General features: G+C 39.6%; 1 long non-coding RNA gene across 1 annotated transcript in view; it reads right to left on the reverse strand.

The window, feature by feature from the left end:
• LOC137230285 (uncharacterized) overlaps window positions 1-17746 on the reverse strand; it is a 40909-nt gene extending 23163 nt beyond the window's left edge. Inside the window, exons 1-3 of the long non-coding RNA XR_010946077.1 lie at window positions 17502-17746; window positions 13743-13910; window positions 4454-4713 (exon numbers count right to left, since the gene is read on the reverse strand). This is a non-coding gene — a long non-coding RNA (uncharacterized lncRNA). The remainder of the gene's footprint in view (window positions 1-4453; window positions 4714-13742; window positions 13911-17501) is intronic.
• Window positions 17747-18121: the final 375 nt, after the last annotated feature.

Here is an 18121-nt window from a genome sequence, read left to right on the forward strand (position 1 = left end):
TCTACACAGTTCTTTTTATCTTTAGCTTTACAGAATATAATCATCATCCTGTTTTCCAAAGTAACCTAAGTTAGTTCTTTTCTTCTTCTCCCCCTTTAGTGGGATTACGTTATCCAAGAAGTTGTTAAAGTAGTCATATTTATCAATCCACCAGGAATTGAGTTTTGGTACCCTTTTATTACAATATAACATACATAGAGAAAAGTATACAAATCATGAGTGTACAACTTGGTGTACTTTCACAAATTGAACGTCCTTGGTAACCAGCACCTCAGAAGCTCTGTCATGCCCACTTCCAACCACTATCCACTCATTATGGTAACCACCATCTAACTTTGAACACAATAAAGTCTGTTTTATACACTTTATATAAATAGAACGATGTACTATGTACTTTTCTCTGTCTTTGGCTCAACATTCTGTTTGTGAGATTTATTCATGTTATTGAACGTGATTATCATTTGTTTGTTGTCATTGCTGCTTAGTATTCCATTATGTGAATATACAACATTTATTTACAGTGTTGACATTGACAGGCATTCGAGTGGTTTCCAGTATGACATTGCATGTGGGCTAGTATGACAGTACCTTCTTCACATGTCTTTTGAGGAGCATATGAATGCATCTCTGTTGGATATCTTAGCAGTAAAATTTGCTGAGTTATAGGGTTGCATATGTTCAACTTTCATAGATACCTTCAGTTTGCCGTCCTGTAAGCAATATACAGGATTATAGTTGCTCCATATCCTAGCCAATGCTTAGTATCATCTAGCTTTTTAGTTTTACTCATTTTGGTAGATGTGATACACACTGGAGTTTTGGTTAGCATTTCTCTGATGTCTAATAAACTTGAGCACTTTTTCATAGGTTTATTGTCCATTTGGCTAATCTCTTTTGTGAAGTGTCCATTTAAGTCTTTGCTATTTTTCCATTGACTGATTGACTTGTATGTTTGTTTACTTTCTTGTTGATTTGTAGGGGTTCTTTATATCTTCTGAATACAAGTCCTCTTTTTGAATTATGTATTATACATAACTTATCCCACACTGTGGACTTCCTTGGCACTCTTTCAATCAGGTTTTCAGAAAAATAAAAGTTCTTCATTTTAATATAGCCCATTATCCTTAATGTTTAGCACTTTTTATGTCCTTCTAAAGAAATATTAACTACTCCAAGGCACAAAGAGTTTCTCCTACTTTTAGAAATTTTTGTTTTATGTTTCAGTTTAGATTGCAATCATCTAGAATTGTTTCTTATGTGTAATGTAAAGTAAGGATCAAGATTTATTTTTTTCTTCCTGAAAGATTTCTAATTGCTTTAGAACAATTTATTTTAAACAAATATGTTTTTCTAGTTTATCATAAATTAAGTGACCATATACATGTGTATCAATTTCTGGACTCTAAATTCTATTGTTTTTGTCTATTTGTATATTTTTTACAATAATTCTACACTCTATATAACATTATAGGTCTTGATACCTGATACTGTTAGTCCTATAGGTCTGTTCTTCCTCAATATTGTTTTGGCTATGCTTAGCACTTTGCATTCCCATATACTTTAAAATCAACTTGTCAATACCCACCAAACACACATACTCTCACACAAAACAGCAGGGGTTTTGCTTTGGCTTGCACTGAATTTATAGATCAATTTGGGAGCACAGTCATCTTTACACTATTGTGCTTTCCAATCCATGAAGATGGTATATCCCTCCATTCATTTAGGCTTTCCATAATTTTTTCCAATTGTGTAGTTATCTTTTTGTTACTTCTCATTCAATTGCATTGTAGGCCAAGAACATGCTTTGTGTGATTTAAATTCGTTTAAATTCATAGGGATTTGCTTTGGTCATGTATACTGTTAATTTTGGTAAATATTCCATGTTCACTTGAATAAAATTTATATGCTGCAGTTGTTGACTATGGTGTTCAGTGTAGGTTAAGATTATTAATTGTGTTGTTCTATTTATTGATTTTTTGTCTATGTTATCATCTACTGAGAAATAGACTTACCTATTTCTCCTTTCAGTTCTGTTAACTTGTTTCATATACTTTGAGGCTATATATTACATGCATAAAAATTTAGCAGTGTTATGCTAAACAGAGTTAAATCAATCCTGGTGTATTGACTCTTTTATCATCATCTAATATCATTTCTTTTGTAATATTTACTTTGTTATGTACAGCTACACTATCTTTGTTTTTCTTAATGTTGTATGCTATATTTTGTTTCATCTTTTTACAGTTAACATTCCTGTGTCCTTATATTTAAGGTGTGTTTCACATAGTTGAGTTTTTAAAATTCAGTCTAACAATCTTTAAATTTTAATTGAAGTATTTGGTCCATTTACACATTAGTGCAAATACTGAAAAAATTATATATTTGGTTTAAATCTACATCTTATAATTTTCTCCTCTTTGTTCCACTTCTTTCCAATTACTCAAGCCTGTTCAATCATTTCATTTCCACCCTCTATTATCTTTTTAGATATTACATTCTTTTATCTTTTTTAAGTGGTTTCCCTAGAAATTATACCATACATTCTTGACTTAAAACAGTTTAATACAAATGAATGCTTTTGCTACTTCCTGGACAATGCAAGGACTTTAGTAGAATACTTTAACTCCATATATTTCCTTCCACTCAGGTAGGTTTTGGAATATAGTTTTGAAGATAAACTACTGGTTTTCTAGGCAAAAAGGCAGGAGGAAGACATTGCATGTAGTAAGAACAGCGAGTCTGGGTACTGACTTTGCCCTCTCCCATCTGGCTCATTCTGTTTTTTCTCTGTGACCCATGAGCTGACCTCTATGACTACATCGCCAAGCAGGCTTGCCCTCTGGCTTTCTGTTTTGTAGCCAATGAGAGGCTCTGCAGGTGAGTGAAAGGTTAGAGCAGTTGGAATACTTATTTGCTCCCTCCAAGCCTACTATGATTTTGACAGCAGCTACACACTGCCCCCCCCCCCGCCCCCAACCCACCAGCTCCTGTTCCAAGCTCCTACTCCCACCAGGCTCTGCTGGTATGACTCCTTCCTCCTGCTTCTTTAGACCTTTCCAGGTAACAGCTCCCTGCTGTTGCTGGTCCCTGGGTGATTCACTGTACTTGTTGCTTCCCCTAGATCAACTCTTACCTTTATTCAAAGTCCCTAGGGTAAACTTCCTGCAAGGAAGTATTTTTCCTGTTTAACCCTTGATGTTGATACATGGAGGAGAGGCAAGGAGAGGGTATTCAGAGGAAGCAGCATAGTTTAATGTGGTCTGACAATGGGATTGAGATGAGGGAGGCCCAGAGACAAGCCTGGGAGTGAAGATGGGGACTTATCATGAGGGTCTGCCCAGTCCAGTCTGGACTTCACCCTGTGGGCTGTGGGATTCACTGGTAGTTTTTAAAGAGTGATATGGCCAGGGTCACTCAGGTGTAGCAAAATAGAGGAGGGACTGGGAAGGAAGGGACTGACACAGGGAGACTGGTCTGAAAGCAGTTGCAATAATACTCCACATCCAGTGGCTGCCCAGTGTAGATAATCAACCCCAAACTCCTAATGGTGGTCTACAAGGCTCTGGCTGATCTGGCCTCTGTCTACCCGTCTGACCTCAGCTATGCATTCCCCTTGCTCACTGCATCTTTGTCAAACTGTGCGTTTCTCCCCTGTTCAGTCAACATGTCAGGCTCCTTACAACCTCAGGGCTTTTGCAATTGCTGTTTCCCTGTTTGCACGCATTCCAGACTTCTCATCATTCAGGTCTCAGCTCAACAATACATTCTTAGAGAGGTCCTCAGCAGCTACCCTCTCTAATGTGGCTTCCTTTGGAAGCCACATATTACTGGAGGTTTTCTCCCCATAGGACTTATTACTGTCTGAAATATTTTCTTTATTAGTTGTTGACTTATGTATTGTCTGCCTCCTTTTGCTAGAATGTAGATTTCATCAGAGAGTGACCTTGTCTTATTCACCAGTATACCTTTAACTCCTAGAAGACTACCTGGAACATAATAGGTGCTCAATCATTTCTTGAATGAATGAATTAATGAACTTATCTCTCTGTTTGGCTGCCAATACATACATACATTCAATCCTTTATCACCTCTACCCCATCCTTAACTTTCACTTAAATTTTAATTGGAGTATTTGGTCCATTTACACATTAGTGCAAATACCAACAAAATAAGAATTTTGGGGGAAAAGATCATTACTGCTGCTGATGAAAGATGACTCCATTGGGGAAAGCTTCCTGCAAGACGTGGAATGTGACAGGGTCTTCAAAGAGAGGCAGGGAGCTTGGATGTGTGAAACCATCTATCAATGAATTCAAGCCTTAGACTATCAAAAACCAAAATAAAACAAAAAATCCAGACTAAAACATTAAAAAAATAAAAGCACTTAGATATTGCTAGTTTTCTAGTGGTGTGTAATAAACACTTAGCAGCTTAAAACAATACTACTTACTCTGTCACATTTCCGTAGGTGACGAATCCAGGCGGGCACTTCTGGGTTCTGTTCAGTGTACTCCGAAGTTGAAATCAAGATGATTTCAAAGTTGAAATCAGCCATCAGGGCTTCTTATCTGAAGGCTCTGGGGAAGATTCTACTTTCAAATTCATTCAAGGTGTCGGCAGAATCCAGTCTTTGAGGTTGTTGGACTGAGGTCTTTGTTGTTGGCTGGCTGTCAGCTGCCACTCATATTCATTCTTACATAGCCCCTCCATCTTCAAGTGAAAAACAGCATGTTAAATCACTTTTGCTTTTTGAGTATCTCTGACTTTCCCTTCTGCCTTCCTCTTCTACTTTGAAGGGATCATGTGATTACATTGGGCCCACCCAGCTAATCCAGAATAATCTTCCATTTTAAAGCCAACTGAGGGCTTCCCTGGTGGTGCAGTGGTTAAGAACCCACCTGCCAATGCAGGGGACACAGGTTCGAGCCCTGGTCCGGGAAGATCTCACATGCTGCAGAGCAACTAAGCCCGTGCACCACAACTACTGAACCTGCGCTCTAGAGCCCATGAGCCGCAACTACTGAGCCTGCGTGCCGCAACTACTGAAGCCCACGTGCCCAGAGCCTGTGCTCTGCAAGAAGAGAGGCCACGACAGTGAGAGGCCCAACGCACCTCAATGAAGAGTAGCCCCCACTCACCACAACTAGAGAAAGCCCGCGTGCAGCAACGAAGACCCAGTGCAGCCAAAAATAAATAAATTAATTAATTAAAAACAAAAGTCAGTCACCAAGACCAGCACACTTTCAAGGGGAGAAGAATTCAGCTACATCTTTTGAGGGAGTGTTGTCAAAGAATTTGAGGACGTATTTTAGTCTTTTTCATCAATGGTTGTTCTGTAGATAGTTGTGAATTTGTTGTCCTCATGAGAGGCAGTGAGCTCAGGGTCGTTCTACTCCACCATCTTGGCCACTCTCTCCAAGGACATATATTAAAACATTCTCCTATTCTATGAATAATGATAGGTGCATGGCCGATTTGGAGGTTGATTCCCAAATGAGCCAGTGTCTTTGTTCTTTGTCTCTTTACTTACCCAGTTTACCCCTCCTGGAAAAAGATTTGACATTTCCACTTTCCAGCAGAGTTGAAAATAAGCCTAGAAATGGTGCAGAAAATGGCTATGATTCAAGCCCCAAACTCTTATCGAGTGCCTTCTATATGCCATGTCCTGTGCTGTGCAGTAGAAATAAAGAGGTGATTAATATAAACCTCCACTTTAGAGGAACTGCTGTCTAATGAAAAGGCAGAGAGGTAAAGAGGAAGTTAGCATAAAATAGTATAGGTAATCTTTACCTCACTCCTTATTTTCCATTTCTATATCCTCTTCTTTCCCAGTGCTTAGTACAAATGGTATTTCCCCACTTATTTGCTTCTTTTACTTGTTTATTACTGTTTTCTTTCCACTGTATCCCCAGAGCCTAGCTCAGTGGCTGCTACATAGACATGCTCAGGAGTACTTGTCAATGAATAGCTGGGATGTGGTAAGCACGGTGCACTACGGCAGCAAGTAGCAGGGACACCCACTCCAGCCTGGAAGAAAGGCTCCCTGAAGGAAGCAATCCTACACTGAGATTTGAAGTATGACCAGGAGTCCTCAAGGTGGAGCATGTGTGAATTGTTCCCATCCTCAGGAACAACATCCCAAGCAGAAAGAAAGTCCAGTTCATTCAAGGGACTGCAAACACTTCTGAGTGCTGGAGAGGAGAAAGCGGCAGGGCCTGGGGAGTGGAGTGGAGAGAGGATTGCAGAGGGAGTAATGAGAGATGACATAAAAATACAGTAGGACCAGGTTATTGAGAACTTCCCTTGTGAGAAAATCTGGGGAGTATGGACTTTATCCTAAAAGCAATGGGGGAACTATTTAAGGTACTAAAATAGGAGAACGACAAGGTCAGGTGTTTTTAATAGTCTAGCAAGGATTAGAAGGGCCACCCTAGGTCCTTGCTCCATGCTTTGAGAGTGGGGGCTACAGATGTCTCAGGAGCCAGACTCCAGAGGTTACACTGTAGAAGTTATTCTAGACCATCTTTCTGCAGAAGGCACAATACCCCCTCATCTACCCTGGGGCCAGGGACAGGGGTATGGAATAGCAGCTTCCTCAGGCCCATGAGGCCAGGCCTCACTGCGCCCCTACCCAGTGGCCCTCACAGCTTGTAGAAACCAAACCCTGCTCCTCCTCATTCTCTGGCTCCCTTTCAGAAGTGGAATTGAAGTGGGCACCCCAAGCCCAATTACTAGAACACAGAGACTATGAGTTGGAAAACATATTTTCCCTGCAACAAGAGAAAACGTGCTGAGGTTGGATCTCCTAGGCTCTCCCCACTGGAATCATCCATGGGACGTGCAGAATAACTGAAAAGCAGTTTTTTCTTGGAAACATATGGAAAATAGGTTGTTTGCTTGGAGGAAAATCATAACTTGTTTTTTTTCCCCCAGAGGAAAATTAAAACTCTCACACATTTAGTCATTTCAATCTCTTGTTTGTCTTGTGCTTTTGAACTAAAATGCAGGCCTGGGGAGAGTCGTGTTGTTGGTGAACAGGACATCTTAGAGGGTTAGTTCCATTGGTCAAACTATAGGAATTCCAAACTCAAATTGTCCATTCATTGTCTCTAAGGCAAGAATGGGGTCATTAAGCCACAAAGCCAAATGAAGCATCTTTTGCAGAAAGGAGGATGGCATTGATTATGTAGTGTGTATATGGGGTGAGGGTGGGGTGTGCAGAATGATAGAGAATGGTGAAATGTGAAAAATCCAAATGTAATCGCCAAAGCAGTCTTGAAATAATCCTCTCTTTGGAGACCTGATCTTCCCAGTCAAGATGGAAACAAAAGAAAATGGCCTGGGGTCCAGAAAATGGGCCCCAGGAAGATGAGGTGGAGTTGGGTGTTTGTGGTGAATAAAAAGAGCCAGGAGGCATTTGTTGGGGATTTCTTTTGCCCAAGCGCCTCCTCCAGCTGGTCTTCCCCTCCCAGGAGGTCCCACTGGAGTTGCCTTCTTCCTCTCTTCAGCATCCCTCTTTGAACAACCTCAGAAGCTCTTTTCTTGGTAACGTGAGAAGCTACATGGGAGGCTTCAAGGCTACATTCCGAATGATGACTTATGCTAGGTTATTCACAGCCTCCCCTTCCCACCAATAATTCTTCCAGAGAGCATTTAGCTAATTTGGAAAAAGCGTATCAAATCCCCCAGAGAACAGTGTGCCTCTTAACTGTGGATGAATGTAATTCTAATCATTCTCCAAATGCTCAAACCTCTCAAACTGAGTAACCCAAATGTGCAAAAAACTGCCTGCCAGCTTCTGAAGAGAAAGTTGATTACCCTGAGGGGGAACTGGGAGTGGGAGGAGGAGATGGAGATTGATTCTCTGGATAGAACACTTGATAAGCCTTGTGCGTATTTCCAGAAGTAGGACTTAGGTGAGCCAAAATAATCACACCCTCCTCCTTAAAAACCATCTTACTAAGCACCTAATATGTGCCAAGAACATTACTCAGTGTTTGTAAAGATTTCCAAAAAACACAGCCAGTAAACCTTAAGCAAAGGAAACCCATGAAGTGAGTCCCACGTTCAGTCTAGCTTTCTGCCATGGGACATGCTCCAAATGGCGGCATGAGAAAGTAGATATTAAAAGACAGCAGTGGTCTCACTGGGTGGTGACAACAGGGTTCAGGCTGCTGCGGTGACTGGAATGGATGGGATAGGGTATTAAAGAAGAAAGAACTGAACAGATAAGTTGCCCCAGAAATCTGCATTCATGCGCCCTTTAGGCTTTGGCCAAATACAAAGCTGTACATGTGCAAGGCAAGACCCTGCATGGTTGGGCAGAGAATGGCTACGGAGAGACAATGAACTGATGGAAATTCTTGAGGTTACACAGTGATGGGGGACGTTGGGCTTCTGGCCAGTCTCAGTGTAGATATGTTACTGAACACTCTGGGCATTTAGCTGAGACCCCAGAACGTCCGATCCAAGGAATAGGACTACTCCAGACCTAGCATGTGGACTATTCTTGACCCACCTTAACAAAGCCAAAAAACAAGGCTCAACAGGATCAAAGTTGAATTAAATGCTTGCCAAAGCAATACTCAACACTCAACACTCAACATTCTTTAAAAGAAAACAGCATAAAGCAAACTCAACATTGTAGCATTCATAATGTCCAGCATTCAGAAAAATTACTGGACATGCAAAGTAGCAAGAAAATGTGACCTGGAACTTCCCTGGTGGCACAGTGGTTAAGAATCCACCTGCCAGTGCAGGGGACACAGGTTCAAGCCCTGGTCTGGGAAGATCCCACAGGCTGCGGAGCAGCTAAGCCTGTGCTCCACAACTCCTGAGCCTGTACTCTAGAGCCTGAGAGCCACAAGTACTGAAGCCCGCATGCCTAGAGCCTGTGCAAGAGAAGCCACTGCAATGAGAAGCCCATGCACCGCAGCGAAGAGTAGCCCCTGCTTGTTGCAACTAGAGAAAGCCCGAGCACAGCAATGAAGACTCAACACAGTCAAAACTATATGAATAAATAAATAAATTTAAAAAAAAAGTGTGACCCATAACCAGGAGAATAAAGTCAATAGGAACAGCCCCAGAGATGACACAGATGTAGTCAGTAGCAGCCAATGATTATAAAACAGCCATTACAAATAAGTTCAAGAATTTAAAGGAAAAGATGGACATCTCAATATAGAAATCTCAACTGAGAAAGAGAGACTTTAAAAAGAAACAAGTGGAAACTATAGAACTGAAAAACATAATTTATGAAATGAAAAACTTCATTAGAATGGACAATGCAGAAGAAAAGATTAGTGAACTTGAAAACAGATCAACAAATACTATCTAAACTGAAACAGAGAGAATAAAAGGATCTTACAAAATGAACAAAGACTTGGTGATCTGTGGAAAAATATCAAGTAGTATAATATGAGTGTAAGTGGAGTCTTCATAGGAGAAGAAAGGAAAAAATGAGGCAAGGAAAAAAAAATGGAAGAAATAATGAGCAATATTTCCCCAAATTAGGTGACAAAATTTCACCATTCAAATAAAAAAAATCTCAATGGAACTTACTCAAGATAAGCACAAAGGAAACCACACCTAGTCATTTCATAAACAAATGGCTGAAAGCCAAATATAAAGAACATTTTAAAAGCAGCCAGAGGAAAAAAGGTTACATACAAAGGAACGACGATAAGAAATACTGCTGATTTCTCATCAGACATAAAACCAGTCAGAAGATATGGGGCAACATCGTTGAAGTTCTAAATAAAAAAATAAACGAAAACAAAAAGTTCCCAGTCAACCTAGAATTCTGTATCTGGCAAAAACAGCCTTAAAAAAAAAAGTAAATAAAAACATTTTCAGATAAGCAAAAGTTGGATTATTTACTAGCATACATGTACCCTAAGAAATATTAAAGTAAGTTCTCCAGGCGAAAAGAAAATGATTCCATAAGTTATCAGATCTATATGAAGAAGAGAACAAGAAATAGGAAATTTGTTGGGTAAAAATATAAAAGACTTTCTTCTCATTTTAGAAATTTGTTAAAAAGACATTTGACTGCTTAAACCAAAAACATTAGCAAAGTACTGTGAGGTATATAATCTATTTAGAAGCAGGGTGTATTAGCAACAGTAGCACAAGAGATAAGAAGGGGCAAATAAAAGTATACTGTGTGAGGTCGCTACATTATATGTGAAGTGGTATAAAGTTAATTCATTATCACAGGTAGACTGATATGTTTATTTTAATCCCTGGAGCAACTGCTAAAAATTAAAACAAAGAAGCATAGCTAAAAAGCCAATAGAGAAGATAGAATGGAATACTAGAACACATTTAATAGATCCAAAAAAAGGAAGGAAAAGAGGGAAATAAGAAAGAGAGAATGAATAGGGCAAAGAGAAAATAAATAGCAAGATGGTAGAATTAGACCCAGCTAAATCACTGATTACTTTATATCTAAATAGACTAAACAGTCTAATAAAATGAACAATACTGCCAGATTGGATTTTAATGAGATCCAATTACACAATGTTTATGAGAGACACACTGTAAATATGAAGACGCGTACAAGCTAAAAGGAAAAGAATAGAAAAAGACAACCATGTAATGATTAATTGTGAAAACGCAGGAGTGGCCATATTATCAGACAAAGTCAAGAACAATTGTAAGCTATAAAGCAGGACATTACATAATGACAAGAAAGTCAATTCATTAAGAAGATGTACAATTCCTGAATGTATATATACCCAATAACAAAGCTTCGAAATGCATGAGTGCAAAACTGATAGAACTGAACGGAGAAATAGACAAATCCACAATAAGAGTTGAAGAAGTTTACCCTCCTCTCTTAAGAATTGTTGGATATTATATAAACATATAACATAAACATATAAAACATCAGAAAAGATATAGAGGACTATCAACAATATAAACATAACTGGCATTTTATCAAATACTAATCAACAGTTGCAGAATATGTATTATTTTCAAATGTACTTGGAACATTCACCAAAATAGACCATGAGCTGGGCCATGAAACACATCTCAATACATTTCAAAGGATTACAATCATAAAGAGGGTATACTTTGACAATAAGAGAATTAAAATAAAAATCAAGAACAAAAAGATCTCTGGCCAATTTAAATATTTTGAAATTAAGCCATACACATCTAAATAATCCATGAATCAAAGAAGATATCACAAGAAAAGAAAATATTTTGACCTGCTGATAATACCACAACATGTCCAAATTTGTGAGATTTAGCTAAAGAAGTATTTACAGTAAAATTTATGGTCTTAAATGCTTATATGAGGAAAGAAGAAGGTCTAAATCAATTACCTAAGCCTCCATCTTAAACAACTAGGAAGAATAAATTATACCTATTATAAATAAAAAGAAATGATAAAGAGTGTAATAAAAAGTAGTGAATAATAGTTTTCAGTAATAATAATCAGTGAACTAAAAAGTAGACAAACAATAGAGAAAATCAACAAAGCCAAAAGTTTTCTTTGGAAAGAGTAATAAAACAGACCTCTAGCTAGACTAATCAAGAAAAAAAGAAAACACAAATTACCAATATCAGGAAGGAAATATAAGACACCACTGTAGACTCTATAGTCATTAAAAGACAGATAAAAGACTATCTAATAACCTCATGTCAATAAATTAGAAAAGTTTTAATTGACAAATTCTTTAAAAGGCACATAAAAATCACAAAATAAAAAGTATAGGATATGAATAACTCTCTGCTAAAGAAATTAAATTTGTAATTAAAAGCCTTTGCCACAGGAAACTCCAGGTCCACATGACCTCATTTATGAATTCTACCAAACATTTAAAGAAGAAATAATACCAACATTATACAAACTTTTTCAGAAAACAGTGGAGGAGAGAACACTTTTTAACTCATTTTATGAGTCCTGCATAACTCCAGAAAGGGTTAGGGTTAAGGACATTGCAAGGAAGGAGTTACAGACCGATATCCCTCCTGTGCCTATATGCAAAATTTCTTAATTAATGTAATATTTTAAAAGGATGTAATACATTATTACCAAGTAGAGTTTATCTCAGCTATGTAACATTAGAAAGATTGCAAGATACTAGGCCAATATACAAAAATCAATTGCATTCATGTAAAAGAACAACAAACCGTTGGAAAATAAAATGAAAAACTCAATATCACTTACCTTAGCATCAAAAAATTGAAATACTTAGGGACAAAGACAATGACAGATATTTAAAACCTCTATGTAGAAAGCTACAAAATCCTGTTGAGAAATATTAAAGATCTGAATAAATAGATATTTCATGTTCAAGAATGGGAAGATTCAACATTGTTAAGATGTCAGTTAATCTATGGAAATATCACAATAACCATCCCAGTGGTCCTTTTGGCGGGGAGAGTATAAATTGACAAGCTGATTCTAAAATTTACGTGGAAATGCAAAGCTCCTAGAATAGTCAAATAATCTTGAAAAAGTACATAGTTGAATGACATATCATCTGATTTCAAATCTTTTATAAAGCTACAGTAATCAAGACAATGTGGTGTGGAACTTCCCTGGTCGTCCAGTGGTTAAGAATTCGCCTTACAATTCAGGGGACACGGATTCGATCTCTGGTCGGGCATCTAAGATCCCACATGCCGCAGGGCAACTAAGACCACGCACCGCGACTGCTGAGCCAGCACTCTCTGGAGCTCACGCACTGTAACTAGAGAAGCCCATGCACCGCAACAAAGAGCCTGCGCGCCACAACAAAATATCCCGCATGCCGCAATGAAGATCCCACATGCTGCAACTAAGACCCGGTGTAGCCAAATAAATAAATAAATAAATATTAAAAAAAAATACAACATGGTATAAGAATAGAAAAATAGATCAGTGGAACAGATAGGGAATAGAGAAATAGATCCAAACATATATGGCCAATGAAGTTTTCATATCCAAGCTAAGGCAATTCAATGGGGAAAGAAAAAAATCTCCATTTTTAAGGTGCCAAAATAACTGGGTATTTATATGGGGAAAAAATGAATCCTGATACTACCTTACAACATAGCCCAAAATTAGTTCACTGCAGATCATAGACCTAAATTTAAAAGCTAAAACTATATAGCTTCTAGGAAAAAAAATAGAATGTCATCCCTAATTTGGGAAAGGCAAAGATTTCTTAGAAAAGACACAGAAAGCAGTAGCCATAAAAGAAAATTTAATAAGTTGGATCTTATAAAAATGAACCATTAAAGATACCATTTAAAAAGTCAATAGGAAAGCCATATACTGGAAGAAAAATGCGTAAAATTGTACACTTTGGAAAACTGTTAGTTTGAGAACTTTAGGAAATCTCTCCTGGTGCCCCCTCCAACCCTGTCTGCCTTACAGACCCTCAGAGTGAGCTTTTTAAAAGGGAAACCTGACTGTGTAACTTCCCTACTTAATACATTTCAGTGGACTCCGTTGCCCTTAAGATAAAAGTTCAAATTAATAGGCTTAGAGAGTCCTTGACGATTAGGCCTCTGCTTACCTCTCCAGTCCCTTCTCAGGCTTTTTTTTTTTACTGTCACTCCTATATCCCTCAGCCCTTGTCGCAGTAATGCTGCATAGTAAACCATCCCCACATTCAGTGGCTTGAACCCTCCCTCCATCATTTATTCTCATGGATCTGAAGGTCAGCTGGAGCAATTCTGCTTCCGGCTGTGGCAGCTGGGGTGGGTGATCTAGACTGGGCTTGGCTGAGTGGCTCTACCTTTAGATGCAGTTCTGTGGATTGGCCTGAAGGCCATGCTGCATGTGTTTTTTCATCCTCCTTGGACCAGCAGAGCAGTTGGGGCATGTTCTTCTTATGGCAGTGGCAGAAACTCATGCAGGTGAGTGGAACACCCAATGCCTAAGACCTAGGCTCTTAAGATTAGCACTGTGAAAAAAAAAAAAAAAAGATTGGCACTCTGACACATCTACCAATTTCATGGCCAAGTCAAAGTCAACGCAGAAAGAAGTACTCTTCATCCTACCCAGGGCAAGGTTGAGCCAGCAGAGAGTGAAGTACTGGGACCAGTAGTTCAGACAAATAGAACCACTTTCAGCACCCCTCCACGGTAACACATGCTCCTTTTCCTGCCCTCAGACATCCCGTTCTTTATAGACTGCCAACCTCTCACCCACTCTTGACTCCTCCTTGCTCCTCCCTGAGTCCAGGCCAGGCCAGGCACCCCTGCTGTGTTACCCTGCACTTCCCTCTCATGGCTCTTACTACACAGCACTTGGCTGTTCACTTGTCTGTAAACCAAACCCTTTATCCCCTTCAAAGGTGTAGATCTTGTCCTTGATATATGACCTAGGGATGGGGAAAGTTTGTTCCTGTGTATGATCTGTAGTTCCTGGAAACAGAACACTGGGCGTTTCATGTGTTGGGCCTGAAACATTTGGAAGGTTTGGCATACATTTTTCTTTGGGTTACAGACAGAAACTAAGCATAATGAATTCCTGCTGCTTTTGTTTGCCCACATCTCTTTGGCCTTTAAAAAATAATAGCAGCTGGCCTTTGGGGAATAACTCCTGTGACACTGTACACAGACAGGCTTCCCCTGTGTCCTCTGTCCCCGTGGTCAAGGTTGAACTAATCGAATGTTCTCACCCAACAGGTGAGGAGCCTGATGGGAAAATAATTTGAAAAGCCCTTTCTCCAAGACAGTTCTTTGATGTACTGCCCATTTCCCAGAGCTACGGGATTCCTGCTCTCCAGATTCCCAGAGCTACTGGGGTTTCTACTCCTGAAGAAGTTCTTATGTTTAGCTTTTCCTGGGATTCTCTAGGCTATCATAAGTCCTTTCAATAAATGCTAACATTTCATTTTAATTAAATTAGCCAGAGTCAACTTCTATTACCTATTATTTAAAAAATATATATAGTTGATGTTTCAACAAGATGCTCAAAACTTCAGACCCTATTGTATATCTTCTCTCTTCTTCTGGTTCACCAGGAAGTGGGTAGGGAGCTTGCCAGTTCTTATTTAGGGTTAATTGACCTTTGAGCTCTTGTAAAGCTCATTCTGAAAGGCAAATCTCTGGATAATTTAAGGCTGTCAGCAGCTGGGAATCACTATGTGTAGGCATCTTTGCTTTGCCAAGGAGAGAAAGAAACTTCCTGTGGCAGCTGGAGTAATAAGTGGCTACTGTGTACCAAGTCCTGCACATTAAAAATCTACCCCCATAATTGTACTTGCAGAGCAGGTCTTTTGAGTATTCTTAGAGCTTTGAGGAAGGAGATAGTCACTAGAAATTACTAGGGTTGGTGAGCTAGAAGATGGCCTGGGAGCCATCGTGTTGCATATTCAGATAAATCCCTCTGGTGAGGAGCCTCTCAGTGTTTCATTGACTCATCTATCACCTATCTATCTATCTATCTATATCTATCTATCTATCTATCTATCTATCTATCTATCTATCTATCTATCATCTATCGATAGACTTGACCGAACTTTCATGGGCCCTGGGCATTTTCACATTTTCTATAAGCTAGACAGTATGTAACATGGTAGTTAGCCCAGCTTGCTGAAGAGAAGGTCTGAGGCACACTTCATCATGGGCTAATCCTCACTTTGTGCTGAAGCTCCCACTTGCTGGGTGACACCGGAGAACAAAAGCATCCACCCATTAGTTCCTGCATGTCATGCCTGTAAAACAAAATTATGGAATCCTGTTCTAATTTAGGACAGAGGACACCTCTAGTTTATTCTTAATTGTCCTTCTATGCAAATTTGTCTTTTCCTTTCTAATTTGTCATGTGAGAAAAGTTAAATTAGCCTGAACATGTGGGAACAGACTCTACTTTTGAATTCTTCACTTCCTTCCCTTAGGCATTTAATCAGTTCTGTTTTTTGGAGAAGATTTGTTTGGCAAGTCGAAGAGAAGATAACAAGACTGGGGGATGGGGGAGGTAGGTTTTTAAAGGTAGAAGTACGGAAGGTGCTTAGGATGGAAAGCACATTCTCTACAGCTATATTTTACCATAACTGAAGATTTAAAGCAAGGTGGATTTGATTTGAATCATGAGGCTGCAATTAAATTTATTTTTCTTAGAAGCACACTCTTAGTACATGATATAGTCTTAATGCTTGTTCTTCACAACTAACTTGGAGAAAGCTTCATATTTCACTATGAATATATTTCTTTATAAAGAGTATGTTTCATTAATGGAAAGATTTTTGAGAGGCAACAAGGTATAATAGGAAAAGCATTAGGTTTTTAGAAGACCTGGATTCTTGTTCCTCTCCCTGGTTCTTACCTGCTGGGGTGACTTCACATAGGTCCCTTACCTCTCTGAGCCACAATTTTATCTTTCATAAAAGAATAACCTCGGCTTCACCCTGCCTAACCTACAGGGCTGCTGAGCTCAATGAAGGGAAGGTGCTTGGTAAATGGCAGCTACTCATAGGCTTTGCAGGATGGGTTAATTAGGAGCAGGGCCTACCATTCCCAGCAGCCACTGACCAACTTAGCTTGGACAGGGTTCAGGGAACTGGACTAGTGTGGAACGTGGTAAGGACCACAGCCATAAGTTCATCTGGGAAGGGCTTCCTGACTCCACAGCTCTGATGTATGTCACTATGTACATAATGGGAGGGTAAGCTGGCATTGCTTTTGGGATGCAGTTTGGCACATTCTTTTTTTTTTTTTTTTTTTTTGCTGTACGCGGGCTTCTCACTGCTGTGGCCTCTCCCGTTGAGGAGCACAGGCTCCAGATGCGCAGGCTCAGCGGCAATGGCTCACGGGCCCAGGCGCTCCGCGGCATGTGGGCTCTTCCCAGACTGGGGCACGAACCTGTGTCCCCTGCATCGGCAGGCGGGCTCTCAACCACTGCGCCACCAGGGAAGCCCTGGCACATTCTTTATTAAAATTAATATAATTGCACTTACACTTCTAGGAATCTATCCTGCTGAGATATCTGCACAAGTGCATAAGAAATAACCATAGTTGTTATTGACTATTACTGATTGCCAGGTTCTAGGTTCTATATAGGTATTAATTCATTTAATCCTCACAACAACCCTCTGAAGTTATTAACCGCATTTTTTTTAGGTAGGAAACTGAGGCACAGAGAAGTGAAGTAAACTTCCCTGGGTCACAGAACTGGCAGATGGCCATCTTAGTCTTGATCTTGAGCTGCTGTAACAGAATACCAGAGACTGGATAGCTTATTAACAACAGAAATTTATTTCTCACAGCTCTGGAGTCTGAAGCCTAATATCAAGGTGCCAGCGTGGTTGAGTTCTGATGAGAGCTCTCTCTCTCTGATTCATAGATGGCTACCTTCTGGCTGTGTCCTCAGATGGTGGAAGGGGCAACAGAGTGGTCTGTTAGGGCACTAACCTCATTCAGGAAGGCTCCACCCTTATGACCTAGTCACCTCTCGTAGGCCTCATCTCCAAATTCTATCACACTGGAGATTAGGCTTCATCATATGAATTTTGGAGGACACAAACATTCAGTCTGCAACAATGGCTCACCTGAGATTTGAAGCTGAGCAGTCTAACTCCAGACACTATATGTTCAGACACTATGCAGGTATGAATCCAAGTTTTGTAGAGTCTGAAGCTCATACAATTTTAGAGCATCTCTTTTAAAAAAAATTTACAAGTCAGGCACAAAAATGAATATTTATCTACAATGAGAAAAAACTTACAAAAATTATGCATTCTAAAAAGGTGACAAATAACAAAAGCATCAGAAAATTCAGAAAAGTAGCATCATATTTTTATTAATTTGAGTATGATGCACTCTTACTATGCTTTCTTTCCTACCTTTTATTTATTTATTTATTTATTTATTTATTTTTTTGCGGTACGCGGGCCTCTCACTGTTGTGGCCTCTCCCGTCGTGGAGCACAGGCTCCGGACGCACAGGCTCAGCGGCCATGGCTCACGGGCCCAGCCGCTCCGCGGCATGTGGGACCTTCCCGAACCGGGGCACGAACCCGTGTCCCCTGCATCAGCAGGCGGATTCTCAACCACTGCGCCACCAGGGAAGCCCCTACCTTTTATTTTTAGCTACATATTCTTTGATCACTCCTTATTCATATGATGACAATTTTGAAATTTTTTTAATAAAGAGAATAAGAAGATAATTC

This window comes from Pseudorca crassidens, chromosome 9 (assembly GCF_039906515.1).
Source record: "Pseudorca crassidens isolate mPseCra1 chromosome 9, mPseCra1.hap1, whole genome shotgun sequence".
NCBI classification, from domain to species: Eukaryota; Metazoa; Chordata; class Mammalia; order Artiodactyla; family Delphinidae; genus Pseudorca; species Pseudorca crassidens.